We start from the raw sequence: 18,437 nt of genomic DNA, 5'->3' as shown, positions 1-18,437 counted from the left end.
CATCTTAATATTTGAGTTATAATCAGAAAGTATGATATATAGCAGAATCTTAGTAAGTGTTACTGGAATTGGATAGTGTTAAAGGCAGATTAGGCACAATCTATTTTGGTATTCCAGACACGTCATCTCTTTAGAGAAATTTTCTTTACCAATATTTCAGAATTATTATATTAACAGACCTCACTAATAGGAAGCATTGTATATCCTTAATAAGTAGAAAATAACATTGAGAACTTTCTAGTCTATTAGAGAAGGAAAATGAGAGCATTGCGTCTACTCTTAAAGGACAACCACCCCGGACGCAGTGACTGTCATTCCCAGTGAGACAGCTGAGCAAAAAAACAGATATAATCTGAATGGCAAATGAAGTGACAAATAAGTACAAACAGGTAAGACCTGATAGACAAGAAAAGCCTAAATAGAATTATCTGGAAAGTCACGTAAGCATGATTCAGTAGATACTAATCTGGGGGAGGAGTGACCAGGGACCCCCTAAAAAGAGGAGGAGAGCTTATATTGTTTTGATAAGGGACATGATCTTGTGAATAGAATATTTCATGGTTTTGTGATTGCTCTGGAGTACAGAGTAGGCCTGAAGGTCGTTGTAGCAAACGTTGTTAATTTTTCACTTTAGAATAGCTAACCCATCCTCCTTTCCTATTAGCATGTTATTCTCCCATCTGGAGCCGTTTCCCATTGGTTGTAGTCTTGCCACCTCCTTCTGCTGCCTTCTGTTTGCAGGAACAGAGGGAAGCTAGACCCTTCGCTATTTGTTCTCTTGCACAATCATATTACCTAAACCCCCACATCATACATTTTCTGCCAGAATTTTGAAGGCTTAGAGAATATTTTGGATGATCCACTAGTAGTAGCTGCAGTGTAATCTATTGTTTCTAAGGCTATTGTTTCTCTGCTCAGCTTCCTGAGTTCCCATGGGCCCCTAGCAAGCATCTGTTTCTGTTACTTTAAATCAAGAAACCTGTCTCTTAAAGATATAATTCCCTGGCTGTGGAGTAAGGACTCAAGTGAAGAAATTTGTAATAAATCCCTGCAAAGTACCTTAAATTCTCTTTGCTTTTGATGCTGCTCACTCAAGAATTACCCAAGAAATTTGGTCTATTTTAATCTGTCACAATACAAAAGTCTTCAGGAAATTGTTCTATGGTTATCTTTTTTTTTTTTTTTTACTGTAAACAAAGATTCATTTGATTAGAGTCTTCATCCTGATCATTTAATTGCTAAGAAATCCAATAGCTGTTGTTTTCTACTGATGTCCCAAATTACAATCTAAATGTAAGAGAAACAATGAGAAGACCAATTAATTGGCCGTGGGATGAATGTTTATTTAATTAACACTTCTGGAAAACATTTAGGTTATTTCCATGTTTTATGTCATTATAAAATATTGGATGATGAATAACTTTTTGCCTGGTGCTTCTTTTTCCCCTATACTATTTTAGTATTCTTAAGAAATGATAATACTGAATTACAGTATAATAAGAATCTTAAGATAGTTAAATATATTCTCAAATTATTTCCCAAAAGGGTTATACAAATGTATCATCTCTTTAGTAGTGTTTAAAAATACCCTTTCATTATACTCTCACTTTCCATCTCTTACCAAGTGCTTCATATTCTATTTAAATTTTTAAACAAATCTGATACATTAAAAATGTTATCTCTTGTGAATTTGAATTACATTCATTACTAGTGAGGTTGTTGACCATAATTTCCTCTATGGAAATAGTCAGTTAATGACCTTAAATCACTAATATAATGTTCCTTTTTATCTGGCTATAATTAGTCCCCTGAAATTTTGTCATCTATCAATCAGCTAACAGTCATCATGTATACTTGATTTCAAAAAAGACCTGTTCTATACACTGTGTACTGTCAACCTGAATTTATCCCATTTGGGTCCTTCATTCTTTCTTTCTTTCTTTTTTTTTTTTTTTTTTTTTTGAAGATTTTATTGGGGAAGGGGAATGGGACTTTATTGGGGAACAGTATGTACTTTCAGGAATTTTTCCAAGTCAATTTGTTGTCCTTTCCATCTTAGTTGTGGAGGGCGCCGCTCAGCTCCAGTTCCAGTTGCCATTGTTAGTTGCAGGGGGTGCAGCCCATGAACCGACAACCTTGTGGTTGGAGTAAGAGCCCCCACTCCAACCAACTGAGCCATCCGGTAGCTCAGCGGCAGCTCATTGACTTCATTCTAGTTGGGGAGGACGTAGCTCACTGGCTCATGTGGGAATCCAACCCGCAGCCCCGTTGCCCAGAGCTCGCGCTCTAACCAACTGAGCCACCGGTCTGCCCCTGTTCCCTTCATTCTTGATTTTAATTGTCAGAAAAGCTTTTCAAGGAAGCCTGAGCTCCACTAGAAATACTGTGACTTCCAGTCTTCCCGGAAGACTCATCAGGCTGTCTTTCAATCACGTTCTGAATTGTCCTTCATCAAAAAGCAATGTTTCTCAAGTTCATCTAATCACAGAGTTGTTTGTGATGTTACCACTGTTACCACTCCATAGAGGCAGTGTTCCTTAAAACCCACGTTAAGAATTGTTTAATAGCATCTGGAGAACTTCTTAATTCAGAACTTTATAAAATCAATACGAACATTTCTTTGAGAATGATTGACTCACAGTTTGGTGTGAGCTTTATGTGCAATGTGCCATGGAGTTACGCTCGGAGGAAGTACTTTTCCCAAGCTCTAATGACGCACAGTTCCTTACCCAATTATGTTTCCATTGCTTATCCTACCTTCCAAAGGAAGTGATGGTAACCTGGACTTCCCATTGGTTACATTTGATTCTGGTCTTCTCTCGTTCCCCTGCTCTGTCTCCCTCTCTTCCCCTCCTCTCCTCCATCTCCTCTCCTCTTCTCTTCTTACCCTGGGTCCCCTCTTCCCCTTTCTCCACCTTCTTCCTCTGTGTTATAATAAATACCCAAGTTGTTCTGTTTCCCTTTTATATGTCCAGACACTATCTTTCCCCGCATTGGACTATTTCTGCACTGGACTATTTCTTATATCAGAGTAATTACTGTCATTGGCAGACTTTTCTCAGTCTTATAATTCCTGAAAATTCACCTTATATACCAGTGCTGGTCTAATTCAGTAGCATTCTGAAGGAGGTTTATTCCCTCTAATGTGCTTCGTACAATGTTTGCTACTAATTATGGGTACTTATATCCATCTGGAATGATTTCAGTCTATATTTGCTTGCTCTGTTGGCTCAGTCTCAGCTGTACTCCCTAAACTAAGCATTCTGTTCCCTGCCCTGGCTGCAGTAGCTCGATAGTGCATCTATTAAACCATTTGAGAAGATTAAAGCATTTTGGAGGATTAAAAAGCATATTTAAAATGGTAATTACCTATCAATTCTTCCATAGTCCTTTCTTCCTGAATTTTTTGATCCCCCATTTTATACTCAACAAAATAAAGAGTAATTTAAGCATATGGATGCAGTAGAAGCACATATGGGTTTTTTAAATCAACCAGTAAATGCCATATTTTACAGAATCCTACACTCTGTAAATTTTAATTTATGCTTTCTTCTCAATGACATTTGAATATATGGCATATATGTGAAAATCACATTTTTTTATATTTACAAAGCACTTTCACATTTATTGTTTGCTTTTATTCTCACACTAACATTGTGAAGAGGCAGACATAATTACAGACGGAGAAAACGAGATTTAGAAATGTCACAGGACAGATATGTCCATGGTGACAGCTTGTATATGGGAGACCCAGGACTCAAATATATGTCTTATGAATTCTGTCCCATGTTTTTCTTTTTCTTCCCTAACACTCTACCAAATAAAAAGTGAAGTCTTGATTTTGACTGTAAGGAGAACGGTATTAGAAGATTTTTTCCCCCTTGTTCTTATCTAATCAGCCAAGCACAGGTGCACACTGCATGAGCAGATGGAAACACAATTAAGACAGATGTGATGACAGTTCATTCACAGACTCTAATGCTTTAAGACCCCAGTGCTCATCTAAAAGCACATATCACAGCAGGCATGCCACAGGAAGAATCGAATGTGGGCACACAATTTGTACAAGCTGTAGGTCTTTCCAAGTTTTGAAAGTGAAATGGCATTTAGAGATTTCAAAATCCTACATCTATTCATGAGTTCCTTAGGTAGTGACTATTTTTCTAGTTGAACTTAATTAGAAGAAAATAAAGGTAAATGCAGGATCACTGATCATTTACACTATAAGCCCAGCATAAGGTAAGTCAGAATCATAGAGTGACAACAGCTTTGGGCTTCAGAGTGTGAGTTATTGTATCTGTATTATGTGCACAGCCTAGATTAGTGCTAGGGGCAGGCATTCGGTCAAATTTTCCTCCAGTTCCCTCAGGAAAACCCTTTGACCTTAGATATTATTTTTAACATTAAAAATTGCTAAATATGCCTTCTAGTTAGGATAAATTGTAAGCTCTGAAGAGAGGTATCAACATGAAAATCCCCAAAGGTCAGAGTTGGCAAAGTGGAAGCCACCTTGGGGTTATGCTTGGGGTTATGCTCTAAGTCTTCTTATTATTTGGGGCACAGTTGCAAGAAGATGAAAAAGAGCACGGGATCTGTGGTCAGAGAGAGATCTCTTCCCACCTTTGCCTCTTAGAGCTGTGTGGCGTAGTGCAAGCCCTTTGACCTCTCTGAGAGTTAGTTTAGTTCACTTCTCTGTTAAGTAGGAACACTACATCTTGTTGACCAACTTGCAGGGTTGTTATGAAGTTTGTATAAGATAATACCTGAAAGTTTGACTGTTTTTGGTGATTGTATATTCCTCCTTTTGTAACAGTTGAGCTCTAATACCTGCCAGGGATTAATAAGCATAGAGAGACCAACCCACGGATACTGTAGAAGGACATTAGTAATGGGAGGGTGTAAAACAAGACAAACAGATCCTCCAAGAATTAAAATCTATCCATTTCTGCCTCTCACTCTACTTAATGTGCATAAGATTCTTCTGGGGTTAATGCTAAAATGTAGGCTCCTCGGCCACATTACCAGAAATTCTGATTCACCCTGGGCAGGGACCAGGATTCTAATTTATTATTAAATATCCTAGGTGATTCTGAAGGTAATTTGAGGGCCCCAGTGTGAGAAATTTTGACTAACCCTTTCATCCATGATGCTTTCTCACTAGTTGGATAATAAGTGGCTTGGGAGAAAGAAACAACTTTCTGCAGACTCAGAAAGCATGGGCACTAGGTGAACTAATGTTTTCAACTGAAAAAGGTGTTTCTCATGTATTCTGTTAATTAGTACTGATGTTTGTTATTTACCAGTTTTCACTGCCTATGTCAATAATTAAAATCCAGGTTCTGAATTGAGGTGAGAGAAAAGTGACCAAATGTGGCAAAAACTGATAGTTCTTTCCCAATAGCTGATTTTTCTGTTCTAAAAAGATACTTACTTTTATCTGAGAAAACCAATACCTAGAATTAACATTCCCAGCCTCCTTTGCAGCTGGCTGAGGCCACGTACCTAAGTTCTGCCCACTGTTCTACAAACAGAAGAGATGTTGGTATCTTCCAGGTTGTATACATAAAAGGAAAGCATTTTTTCTTCTCTTTTCCTATTCTCCTCTCTGCTTGGTGGAATGTAGATACACATACAGGTGAGGACGCCATGGACCAAACAGGCAGGGACAACCCCAGAGAGGGGGCAGTACATCAAGTGAAAAGGAGTCAGGCCCTTAATACCTTCAAGAAATAGAGTCACAACCTTTTGACTTTTGTGCCAAAAAGTCAGAGAAAGAAACTTCTATCTTATTTAACATTCTGCAATTCTGGGGCTCTATCACAGATAGCTAAAGTGAGTTTGTTCTCACTAATAAAAATCAAATAAGCACCCAGGATTAGGGCAACAAAACAGTAAGATATGAAATGCCCATCCTTGGTTGTCTCACTCTCACGGTGGGCATTGTAGCACCTCCCTCATAAGGGCATTAAAAGAACCATAAGCTCTAAATATGAGTGCAAATTGTGTGATGAAATGTCTAATTTGTAAGTCAAAAGTCTTATGTTTCTTTTTATTAATAATGAGTAATTTATAAATCATTCCTTCTGACTACAAGCCATTGACTCTATGATTAAGATACTTTTTATGCTAGGGTTGGTAGAGTAACTTAGAAAAAAAAAGCTACCTCCAACTCTAAGCTTTAAGTGAGACTTGAGTGGAGAGGATGTTACATTTGGCATCCAAACCCTAATGAGCTTGTTGGGAACCATAACTGCAAGTCAAGCAGGGGCAATGCTGCGTTTCATGGCTCTTCCAAACTACCAAGGGAATATCCGTGACAGTGGATACTAGAAGTGTTATTTGAAAGGCTGATTTATTATTCATGAAGAGTGTACAGTCCAAAGTTTATGTTAAAGGCTGTTTGAATTGTATTCCCATCATCATGAAAAATAGCCCTGTCAGAGTATTGCAGCCAGACAGATTTATGGGTGTGCTTTTACCACATTTGAGAGGGCTACTTAGTAATGACACTAGAGTAGCATATGAAGGTAGCCATGTGTTAGTCCAATACTTTGTATTATTTAAAATCAATTGAAGTAGGCTGGTAGAAGTGAAAGAATGGGAATAGTTAACTTAAAATATTTATAAGTGATATGCACTAGAGAAATTTTATTTGTCTGTGTGCATGAAACCAGAAATGGAATGCCATTAGATTCTGTCTGTTGGCATTTGCCAATAGCCAGGCCACTATCAGAGATTCTGATACAATCAGTTTGAGTCAATTCAGGGTCTAAGATTTTTTTTTATTTATTTCTAATAAGTACCCATGTGATGCTGATGCAGCTATTCCAGAAAACATATTTTGATATCCACTGGCTTATAGGAAGTCCTTAGCAAAGTCTGGTAGGTAAGCAAACTGTTTCATTGTTAATATCGCTCAAGGTTGTAGGGTTCCTCTCATTCTCTACACACATAGGAGTTAGATCGTAAAATCCTAGCTGATAAAGACTGTCTCGTGTTTGTTATTGTAACTTTGAGGCTTTGCACTAGTGCTAGACATTTCTTAGCTGCTTCAGGATTGGTTTTCTGTTTGTTTGTTTGTTTGCTTGTTTTTTTTGTTTTGTTTTTCTTAAAAGGAATTCTTCTTGCCTTCCTTCTTCTCCTTGGGTACCACTCCAGGCACAAATAAGTCTTTTCAAAAATTTCTGTGTTGTGGAAAGAACTTTGTATAGCATGCTAATGATTGCTTCACAAGAGAAGTCCTTCTAAACTGAGTTGTGATGTACATAGATGCACTTTTGGGTGGGGGACACAGAGAGATTTTTTTAGTAAGCCGGAACCCTGGAGGCAGGAGAGCTGATGGAGTTCAAAACCTGTGTTTGAATGTTGGCTTCACTTTTTTATTTGCCCTGTGAGCTTAAGAGTTTAATTTAATCTAAGTGTCTTCACCTCACTGTTACACGGATTTAATCATTATAATATGTCAAGTCTTTGATGAGTCAATGCCTTTAAGTTTAACAATATTACTTTTTATTCAACTGAGAGTTTTTTTGTTCTAGTTTAAGGGAAATAAAAGTTATCCTTGATAAAGATATTTAGCTATAATAAAAAGGATGGGCTGAGTATATACATATATATATATATATATATATATATATGAAGATGTCTTAGCAAGAGAGTTTTGTGCAATGGAACATAAATAAAGCTAGATTTGAGCATTTCTCTGTGTCTATATGGTGATTAGGATGGGTGAGTTATGTGTAAGAAGGCTGATGGTATGTATTTTTGCATGAGTTCTTCATAAAAATTAATAGGAAAATGAATGGTGTATATAAGAAACACAGGATATGTCTTGGGTCTAGAAAAAAGGTGTGAGATGTGGAGATGTGTTTTTGAAGGAAAGGCAGTTAACTTTGAAAGTGAAGCTGGTTGTTTCAGAATTGGAAACAGGGTCACGGGACCAGAATCTGAATGTAGACTGGACATGTGTAAAAGGTTCGTGAGGAGAAATCTCACGAACTGGGGTGGAACACTTGACTTTGTGTATTTGGGATAAAAATGAAGAATAAATAGAAAAGGTTGAAAGTAATTTAATTTTAAAATCGAAATGCTTCAAATATTCAGTAAAAAGTAAATAATATTTACCTACCATATATATTCTCTCTTGCTGGGACCACAATTTTAGAGGTAGGAGTCATAATTTTGAGTCATACAATGAAAAGAATCATTTAAAATTCCAATGTAAATATACATTGGAATGGAAAAGTGTTTGCTGACATGGATGATATCTGCAACAAAGCAAAATACATTTAAAAGCATATTGTAATTTCAGTAATCAGATTTTATAAAAAGTTTATAAAGATGAAAGATAAATACAATCAATTGTATACATTTTGCTTATTTACAATAGGTACATTTGTAAAAATATGTCAAAGCTGGAGCACTTTAAGTTTTATTAAAATTCTCTTTATTAAGTGTATGTATTTATTATTTTTGTGTTATTTTAGCAAATATCGAAAAGGATATTTATAGTTTAATTTATGGTCTTTTTTATATAGTCTGCTAGTTCAATAGATCTTAAGTACGTAACTATTAATCTGCTATTTTTAGAACTTTCGAAGACCTCTTAGTAGAGTAAGGCTACTTTGAAAATTAAGGTAGTTTTATTATAAAGTTTTTAAAAATATTATTACTAATTTTATCTTTTTATTCAATCATACTATTATTAATTTTCAAGATATATATATATTTTACAAGGACAATCCAATATATTTGATTGAAATGGTGAATATACCAATTATTTCAGTCTGTTGTTTTGTAGATTGTAAAGTCATATATTCTTTTGTTTTTAATAAAATTGAATAGGTTTGTTTGCTTATTTTAATAGATTTTATATTTTAGAATAGTTTTAGGTTCACAGCAAAATTGAGTGGAAAGTAGATACCCATATATTCTATATTCCCAAACGCCTGCAGCCTCCTCCATTATCAATGTCCTGCAGAAGAATGATACGTTTGTTACAATCAATGAACCAATTTTGACACATCCTTAACACCCAAAGTCCATACCTTACATTAGGGTTACTCATGGTGTTGTAGTACACTCTATGAGCTTGACAAATGTATAACATACATCCACCATTTTAGTCTCATAGAGAATAGTTTCACTGCTCTAAAATGCTTTGTGGTCTGCTTATTCATCTGTGGAAGCTCCCTCTCTCAAAACCCTAGCAAACAATAATCTTTTTACTGTCTATAACTTTACTTTTTTTCAGAATGTCGTATAGTTGGAATCTCACCATTATGTAGCCTTTTCAGATTAATTTCTTATACGTATTAATGTGCATTTAAGTTTAACCCATGTCTTTTTCTTAATTAAAGTTTATTGGAGTTAGTAAATTGTTAGTAAAGTTACATAAATGTCAGGTATACAATTCTGTATTACATCCTCTATAAATCACATTGTGTGTTCACCACCGAGAGTCAGTTCTTCTTCCATCATCATATATTTGATTCCCTTTACCCTCATCTACCACGACCCTCCCCCCTTACCCTCTGGTAACCACTAAACTATTGTCCGTGTCTATGAGTTTTTGTTTCTCATTTGCTTGTCTTGTTCTTTCATTGTTTTTGGTTTATACACCACATATCAGTGAAATCGTATGGTTCTTGATAAAGCACTTATTTTTAGTTTTCCATTAATGTTCCATTATCTGGATGTACCACAGTTTATTCATTCCTTTGCCTACTGAAGAATAGCTTGGTTGCATTCAAGTTCCTGTTTTTCAAGTTTTGGTGATTGTAAATAAAGCTGCTATAAGCATCCTTCTGCAGGTTTTATGTGGACATGTTTTTAACTTCATTGGGTAAATACCAAGGAGCATGATTGCAGGATAGTATGATAAGGTGTATACAGTTTTGTAAGAAACTGCCAAACTGTCTTCCACAGGGTCTGTACCATCTTGTATTCTCACATGCAGTGAATGAGAGTTTCTGTTGTTCCACAGCTTCCACAGCATTTCATGTTGTTAGTATTTTGAATTTTTGTCATTCTAATAGATGTGTAGTGGTATCTCATTGCTGTTTGATTTTGCAACCCCTAATGACATGTAATGTGGAGCACTGATGTTGTACGTTAATGTCTTTTTGTACCCATCATGCATGGGTTACCGGAATACTTATTTAATATTTAAAGAATGAACAAATTAATGACAAAATGCATAAAATAAAAACAAGTGTTCTGACTTTAGTGGTAAAAAATCGGACACAATCAGAGGCTTAACTGAGGTAGAGAGGTGACTTTGCTATGATATACTTCGGCATTGTCATATGAGCAGCTGCCTCCTCCACTGCATTCACAATGCACTCTGAGCACAGATGTTTTCTCCAAGATCAAATTACTCATTCATGTGCAAAAAATAATACTGGTATAATTTCCTTTCAAAGGAGAAAGTCTGTGTGGCACTAGTAGTCCCTGTTCTTTGCACAGCATGCCCAATCACTTGGAGTGCAATTGCTGTAACAGGATTATGACATTTTAAATCAGCAGAAAAAAGATACTGGATGATTACGTACTGTTCAAGGACCGTGGGCAAACTTTCAGCTAGGACTGAGCAGACTTGTGCTGAAGAAGACAGGAGCAGATGCATTTGACCCTAAATAAAGCACATTTTGATTTTTAGTGTCAGATTTTCTTCAGATTTCTCTATTGATCCATCATAGCTGCATCATAGCTTCTTTAGTATAACACAAAACACTGAACAGTTTTCTTTAATTGTTGCCAGCAGCTTTACCCAGGCTCAAGCGTGGTTTGAGCAGGTATCTAGAAGAAACTCTCTAACCATTACTAACATCTTTGCATAGCCTTATTTGTTCTATTCATTAAGTCAGATAGAATACAGATTACACAGTTTTTAACCCATAGCATGCTGGATCTTATGGGAACATTATGTTTTTCATATACCTGCTTATTATTTTTTAACATAGCCTTTTCATTTAAAACCTCTGCAGTCAAACATATCCTTGTTTAAAAAATATGACAGCTTTTTTTTTTCTGTTTTATTAATCAGACCCAAAATTGAGTCCAGCATTAGGGAACATTATGACACAACTGTGGATATAAAAGAAACATCTAATTTGAGGATTATCAGGATTTAAATAGTGAAATCTATCCCTTACACACTTCTCTATGACAGACATTCAGTTTTCAGTTTATATTCAGAACAAATTTTATCATGTTCATACTCTGTGAAGAACATTTTATCTGACATTGAGGAATAAAAATGCAAAAAGAAAACCCCAAAAAACCCACAGTCTTTGACCTAAAAAAAAAATAACATAACCGCAGCCCAAGACGGACAATCATAAGCAAATATGAGGATAGAATGAAAACTTAAAGGATAGGCTCTTATTAGAAAAATATATTTATGGAGAAATAGTTAAAGGATTAGAACTTGAAGAACATATCCAAATTGGTTGCAAAGAAGAAGACAATCTGGGTTTGCCATAACAAAAATTGTATATTATTAGTAATAATCATTACTATAAATGATAACCTTAGTCACCTACTATGTACAACATACTTGCTTAATGCTTTACTTATTTTTACTTTATTTCAATGCTCACAACAAATCTTTAGTGTAGGTACTCTTTTTATTACCGTTTAAAATTTTTGGACACCTAGGCAGAGTGGGTAAGTTACTTGGGAAAATCAACTAGCTAGCAAGTCATACAAGGTATGTTTAGCAGGTAGAGGCAATCACACAATTACTAGGCAAGTACTGAGGAGAAATAAATAAAATTAAAACAAATATAATAAATAATAAATAAAGCCTCCATTGCAAAATAAATCTGCATATGCAAATTCAAAACCACACAAGAAACATAGAACTAAGAAACAGTAAATAAAATCAGCAAATAGAGTTAAGGATAGCTACTGCTAATTTTTATGGAAGAGTTTGACAAACATTTCATTTATTTATTTTTATTTTTTATTTTTTAATTAAATTTATTGGGCTGACAAAGTTCAGTAAAATTGCACAGGTTTCAATTGTACAATGCTATAATAATACATCATCTATATATCCCATTGTGTGCTCACCACCCAGTCAGTTCCTCCCTCACCATATATTTGATCCCCTTTAACCCTCGTCTACCACCCTTCTCCCCCTTCTCTCTGGTAACCATTAAACTGTTGTCTATGTCTATGAGATTTTGTTTCTTTGTTTGTCTCGTTCCTTTGTTGCTTTCAGTTTTATATCCCACCTGTGAGTGAAGTCATATGGTTCTCGACTTTTTCTGTCTGACTTATTTCGCTTAGCATCATAACATTGACCAAAACATGGAAACACCAAAGTGTCTTTTATTTATTTTTTAAAGATGGACAGGAAGTAGGATTTATTGTTGGGCATGAGTAAAAAGGGTGTGGTGCTGAAGTCCTCGTGAGACCAAGGGCCACCACTCGTCCAGTGGGGCCACAGTTAAGGGTATAGTTGATCCCACAGCCTTTAAGGATGAGCTGCTTCCAGCTACCACGGCTTCAGATCCAGCCGTATTAAACTTGGTAAAGCGCTACTTCTTCTTCATGGATCTTATGGCAGCCAGGGAACTTGAACTTGGTCGTATGTGGGGCCTCGGTCACACGCCTCTTGTCCTGCAACTTGGTGCATATGGACTGATGACTCTGCCCACTGCCCTAGGACTTTCAAACTGCATCTCATATACTTGTTTGGAGCCTAGACTATGGAGAGCATGAGGTCAGACATGAATGTGCCCTGAAAAGGGCTATCTCTAAGGTCCTTTAGGGTAACAGTATCTGCAGCAGGCTGCATGCACTAACAAGGAGGGTGCTGTTCACAGCAATTACACACGAGGCCGCTGCAAGGAAAAGCGCATGGCCAGATTCACTGGCTGTAGACACAAAATAATTAAAATAATTGTTTTGGGTAACTTCAAGAGATAAATGCAAGATAATGAAAAATATCAATTATTTGTAAAACTGTTAAGAGGGAAAACAAAGTAAGAGGTATATATAAAAAAAGAACAATTATAAAGCTTGGAAAGAAAAAGTATGTATTTAGAGCCATTGGAATAATTTAAAATAAAAATAATTTAAAATAAAGCTATTCTAGAGAAAAAAATAAAACAAAAACTCTTGTCTGGACAAATCTGAAGAGAAAAATAATGACTCATAGCATAATTTGATAAATTAACTTAGAATTCCACAAAAATAAATTAGGTGTGTGTATGTGTGTGTGTAGTTAGAGACATGGATAAAAGATGGAGTCTGTAATAGTTGTCTAATAGGAGTTCTTGGTAAAAAAAAGGAAGGGACAAAATAATTTTTTCTGAATATATATTTTATCATGAACCATTCATATGTATTGAATAACGTATATACATTGTGACAGAATGGGAAGAGTTAAGAATGCTCAAGATTTTTAGCATGAATAGTCAGAAAGATGATATTGTCCTTCATTGAGAAGGAGATAACTGAAGGTGAAGGAGCCTTGGGGAAAGGATGACACTAATTTGGGATACTTTATATTTGAGATGACTATGTATGATAGACAGGTTAGCAGTTGGAGGTGAGACAGGTGTATCCGGGAGATATAAATTTGGCAATCATTGTCAGAGATTGTATTTAAAGACATGATTGTGAATGAGATCATTGAGGTAGTGAGGGTAAAGAGAGAAAATGTCCAAGTCCTCAGCCATGAGTTACTCCAGAGTTGAGATGTCTCAGAAGCAATGGGGACTGACAAAAGGCCGTTGTCTGCCTAATCTGCTAATTAAACATATATGAGGTCAGACAATTAAGTTCACAAACTCACCCTAGAAAAAGTGCTACATACCTCATTGCTGAATATCACTCAGTCACCTTCGAAGTACTCTCCTTGGGAAGCTATGCACTGACGCCAGCACCTAGTCCACCCTTCAAAGCAATTTTGGAACTCTTTCTGGAATGGCCATCAGAATTGTTGTCGTAATATACGTGATGTCTTGCATGTCATCAAAATATCTTCCTTTTAATATTTCCTTTTTCTTCGGGTAAAGAAAGAAGTCATTGGGGGCCAGATCAGGTGAGTAGGGAGGGTGTTCCAATACAGTCATTTGTTTACTGGCTCAAAACTCCCTCACAGGCAGTGCGTTGTGAGCTGGTGCATTGTCGTGATGCAAGAGCCATGAATTGTTGGCAAAGAGTTCAGGTCGTTTTTGTCTAACTTTCACGCAGGCTTTTTAGCCAGTTGGTACAAATTCATGATGAATAATCCCTATGAAATCAAAAAAGGTTAACAACATCATTGCAACAAGTTTGCAAACTTAATCGTCAGACCTTGTATTTCATCAAACAGTAGATATATTACTGAATTTGAATCCCAATATTCTCTCTACTTTATCTTTCTAAAGAGTAAATCTGATCATGTGACTTTCATGCCAAACATTCAATGCCATGGCTTCAGCGGCACCCAGGGCCCTGTCTGGCCGTCCCCAACTCTCCTCTCCAGTCTCATCCCTCAACTCTTTCACCAGTATCTTATGCATGATTAATTGAACACCTTGTAGTTCTAGTGCGTAGTCCTCTCTCTCTCGTCATTTCCTATTATGTGGCTGACTTTCTTACAACTCTAAAGACAGCTCAGTGTCACTTCTTAAGTAGATGCCTCTCCAGAGCCTGTGAGTGCTACTGTCAGCCTCCTTCATGGATTCTGAGCTCCTTGAAGAGAGGGACTGTTTAGCCCTACTACTAGTATATAAAGGGTCTTTAGAAACGTTGACAAAAATATTAATACCTTTTTCATAAAGTTATTTCTGGAGTGAATGGCATCACAGATAGCCACATTTTTAACCCATCCAAATGAGAGCTCTGTGATAATGAAAGGGAGTTATTGATAACAGTAAAAGTAGGTTTTATTTCCAAGAGAATTGTCTATTTTAAAGGAAGAACAAATAAGACATAGAGGGAAATACCATTGAGTGCAATGATTTCCACAATAAATTTCTCTTTATTTGTAAGAGAAATTACAGAATTCATTAGCTAGAAGCTTATCTGCCATCTTGAAAAATAATAATATATCTAAATGGTAATACGGAAACCCTAAACCTCGGAGTACTCTCCTAACCATCAAAGAAAAATATATTACTCTTCCTTATTTTTTTTGACAAAATGAAGTGAATTTTATTGCAATGATAATAGCTAATACTTAGTGAGTGCTTACTCTGTGGCAGTCACTATTATTGTTTTGTTTGTATCATCTCATTTAATACATACAACCACCCAATTGAGTTGGTCATGATAGTTTCTTCATTATGGATGAGGAAACAAGCACCAGATGTTACGAGATATATCCAAAATCACTGAACTTATATTTAAAAAAAAGTGTGATTCAACTACAATTGCTCTATCCCAAGAACCAGCCTCTGTGCTGTATTATCTCCATACTGTTTGAAAAGTGATCTTGTAGGTATGAGATGAGCGTAACCAGCACACAGAATATCTAGTTAATTTAGTCAGAGAACTGGAATGTATTACAATAACATCTTAGCTGACGTGAGAAAACAGTCATCATCTCATGGCCCTTATGTGCCTTCTCCATGATGAGACAATAGTCCTGAAGGTGCAAAACATCTGAGAGATGACCTAGATATTCTCCATGATTTCACATATGTTGACATTGAGTGTCTAGGGTTTAGATAATTTGCATTAGATATTATAGGTAATTTGGTGCTAAGCTAAGAATGAAACTCTCATGAAGCAATCAAATTTTCTAATGACTTAGAGCCAAGTTCAATATCCCATCCTCTTCCTGATATAACCTCAGTGAGGAAATCTTTAAGCACTTGTAAAACTTTTGTTACACCTGCAACCAATTTAGAATTCAAGTTGGCAAGTCCAGTGCTCTAGTAGGACATCTGCTATCACTTAGATGATTGCATGGCTGTCTGGTGGTTTTATTTAAATATTTATAGAATGATCCTATAGCTCATGCCTATTCAATTTTAAATCTTCCTATAAAAATATAAATAATTAAAGTAGCAATTACTCTACATATAGATTAAATCATAGCATTATATTTAAACAAGCTGATAGGTTGGAAAAAATTAATGAAAATATTTGGTTTCAACTAAATATCTTATTGCTATCTGTATTATATTTTCCTTTAAATCTAAAGAGAGTATCTTTAAGCCTTTTTTTGACTAAAATTATTTCAGATGTTTATAGCTCTGCATTTATATTATGACATAGATAGGTGGCTTATTCCCTTTGGCCTTTTTCTCCATTATCAATTTGAAACTATTTCATACACAATTTATCTCCCTCCGTTTTGAAATTCTATTTTTTTCTTCTATGTGTCTTAGAATAAATGAGAAGCCCATATATATACTCTTTATTTTCCCTGGTTTCCATACAGCTAAACTTTTCCAAATGGAAGAAAAAAATTTCTTCCCTTTATTGACTTTTTCATCTCTTATTTTAAAACAAGAACTTTGGAAATTTAATGATTCATCAATTGTACAGTGGATCGTCAGACTTAACAACTTTCTTGGGGTAGAGGGAACCATAAATAGTACATGAGAGCTGCATAATGCTGCTGTAGACTATATATCCTAATTTCAAAAACATTAAAAAGTGAAAAAAAACCTGCCATCTAACAATTGATGAAATAAACGACTCATGGTTTAGGTCTCAGTCCTGTATGCCATCCCTTTCCTGAGGTGTGCTCAATAAAGAACTCTCAGGGAATTTGTAAAATATCATATAATTTGCCCATATTTTAGAAGCAAAGTATTTATATCACATATTCCCCCAGAATTCTATTGCTTTCCTTAATACAGGATACGCAATTTCCAATTGTAAGATGACTTATTTCAAAAGGCATGCCCATTTTTCAGGCACTTTAAAAATACATTTAAATTGAAGCAAATGTAGTTCTCAAGCAGTCATAAAAAGTGGTTCCTGCACAATCAGTTTTAGAAAGTTCTAAAATAGGAGGAGATTCTTCCCATAGTGAGACACAACAATCTCTGGTTTTAGTTTGAATACTATTGCAGGTGTTTTTACTTTAGGTTCACATTTCATTGCAGTTAAAAGACAACACATGTTTTCAGCTGCTTAGCAGCAGTGGTATATTTTATTTAATTCCAGAAAATAATGTGATAAACACATTTACATAATTTATTATATTTGACAATCCTAAGTGGTCCCAGATTCTGACTTTCACCATAAAATTAATCGAGACCTCATCATTCAACCTTGTAATTAAGCACAGTGATTTACAGTCCCTCATTTAGTTGTCACAATAACTCTATTCTTGTCTTATAATCATGGATACTTCCTCCTACTTTGTTCCTGCATATTTTCTGAGTCTTATTCCCAAGGCTTTCTCTTTATTCTACATAGAATCTTCACAATAAATGCATGCTTTTATTGTTTTAACCAATATTGGTGTCTATTACTTGCAAACAAAAATCCCAACTAATACCTAATTTCATTTAAAAGCACTACTAAAATGGAAACTCACAGTACTTTTGGAATTTTTGCATATACATATAGAGCATGATTATAGAGATATATTAGATTTATGTCTCTAATTTATAGCCCAGAATATTTATTGGGTTTGAGAACCACATAAATTATACTGAAAATATGATGTTTTAAGTTCCCCAGCAAAAATCAAAACTAGATATAGCAGATCTATTATTTAAGAAATATTTTTTCTGTGACAATAAGATTTGAGTTTTATATCGACAAAGGAAAATATTCAATAACATTTTTAGGCAGGGCTGAGACATATACAAGCTGGGTTCTCAAGAAGGTTGTAGGGGCATTTGTTTTAACTTACCCCAAATTTATACAGCATCCAATTAGGAGGAATTCCCTAAGTAGAGAATAAGAAATATCTGCCTTCCATATAGAGAAGGCAAAATACATGGATATGTTCTCTGCCCACATCCTCATAAGTTATGGCATTAGCATTAGGTATAGGCTTGGTTACTTGGATGTTTTTTTTTCCTACTCTGAATCTTAAGGAAATGAAATAATTATCTGACTATATAAGCTAGGTGGACTAAAAGATTTAAGTAGAGTGTGAAGAGAGCAGAGGGCTGCTGCTAGAAGCGTGTAACTGAAAATCCCAGTAAGTTAGCTTCACACAAAGCTATATGAAAGGAAAAGAGGGACTAAAAACATCACCAGGATTCAGTACCTTCTCTCTCCATACTCAGAGTTCCTTTTCTATTTTCCTTTTCTGTATTAGATCTATTATCAGATAAGTTCTGACTTAGTGATGAACCTCAGCACCTTTTCCTCAATAATTCTTGAAAATAAAAGATTTATATTTGGGTCTCATCAGTAATGAGTTGTTACTTTACCAAATCTGGACTGATACTCTGATTGACTGGGTTGAAATTATCCTTTCCCTTGACACAGTGGGTAGAGTTAGTGTCACACAAAACCTC

The 18,437-nt window shown here is 35.5% G+C and overlaps 1 protein-coding gene and 1 non-coding gene across 4 annotated transcripts in view; one reads left to right on the top strand and one right to left on the bottom strand.

Moving 5' to 3' along the window:
* LUZP2 (leucine zipper protein 2) overlaps positions 1-18,437 on the top strand; it is a 428,283-nt gene that overhangs the window by 298,437 nt on the left and 111,409 nt on the right. The gene's annotated exons all lie outside the window — the stretch shown is intronic.
* Positions 12,760-12,893, bottom strand: LOC117031430 (small nucleolar RNA SNORA70). The gene has a single exon (XR_004424566.1). It is a non-coding gene; the product is annotated as a small nucleolar RNA SNORA70 (small nucleolar RNA).

The sequence above is a fragment of the Rhinolophus ferrumequinum genome, chromosome 11 (assembly GCF_004115265.2).
Source record: "Rhinolophus ferrumequinum isolate MPI-CBG mRhiFer1 chromosome 11, mRhiFer1_v1.p, whole genome shotgun sequence".
NCBI lineage: Eukaryota > Metazoa > Chordata > Mammalia > Chiroptera > Rhinolophidae > Rhinolophus > Rhinolophus ferrumequinum.
Note: the sequence above shows the minus strand (reverse complement) of the source record. Positions and strands in the feature narration are given on the sequence as shown.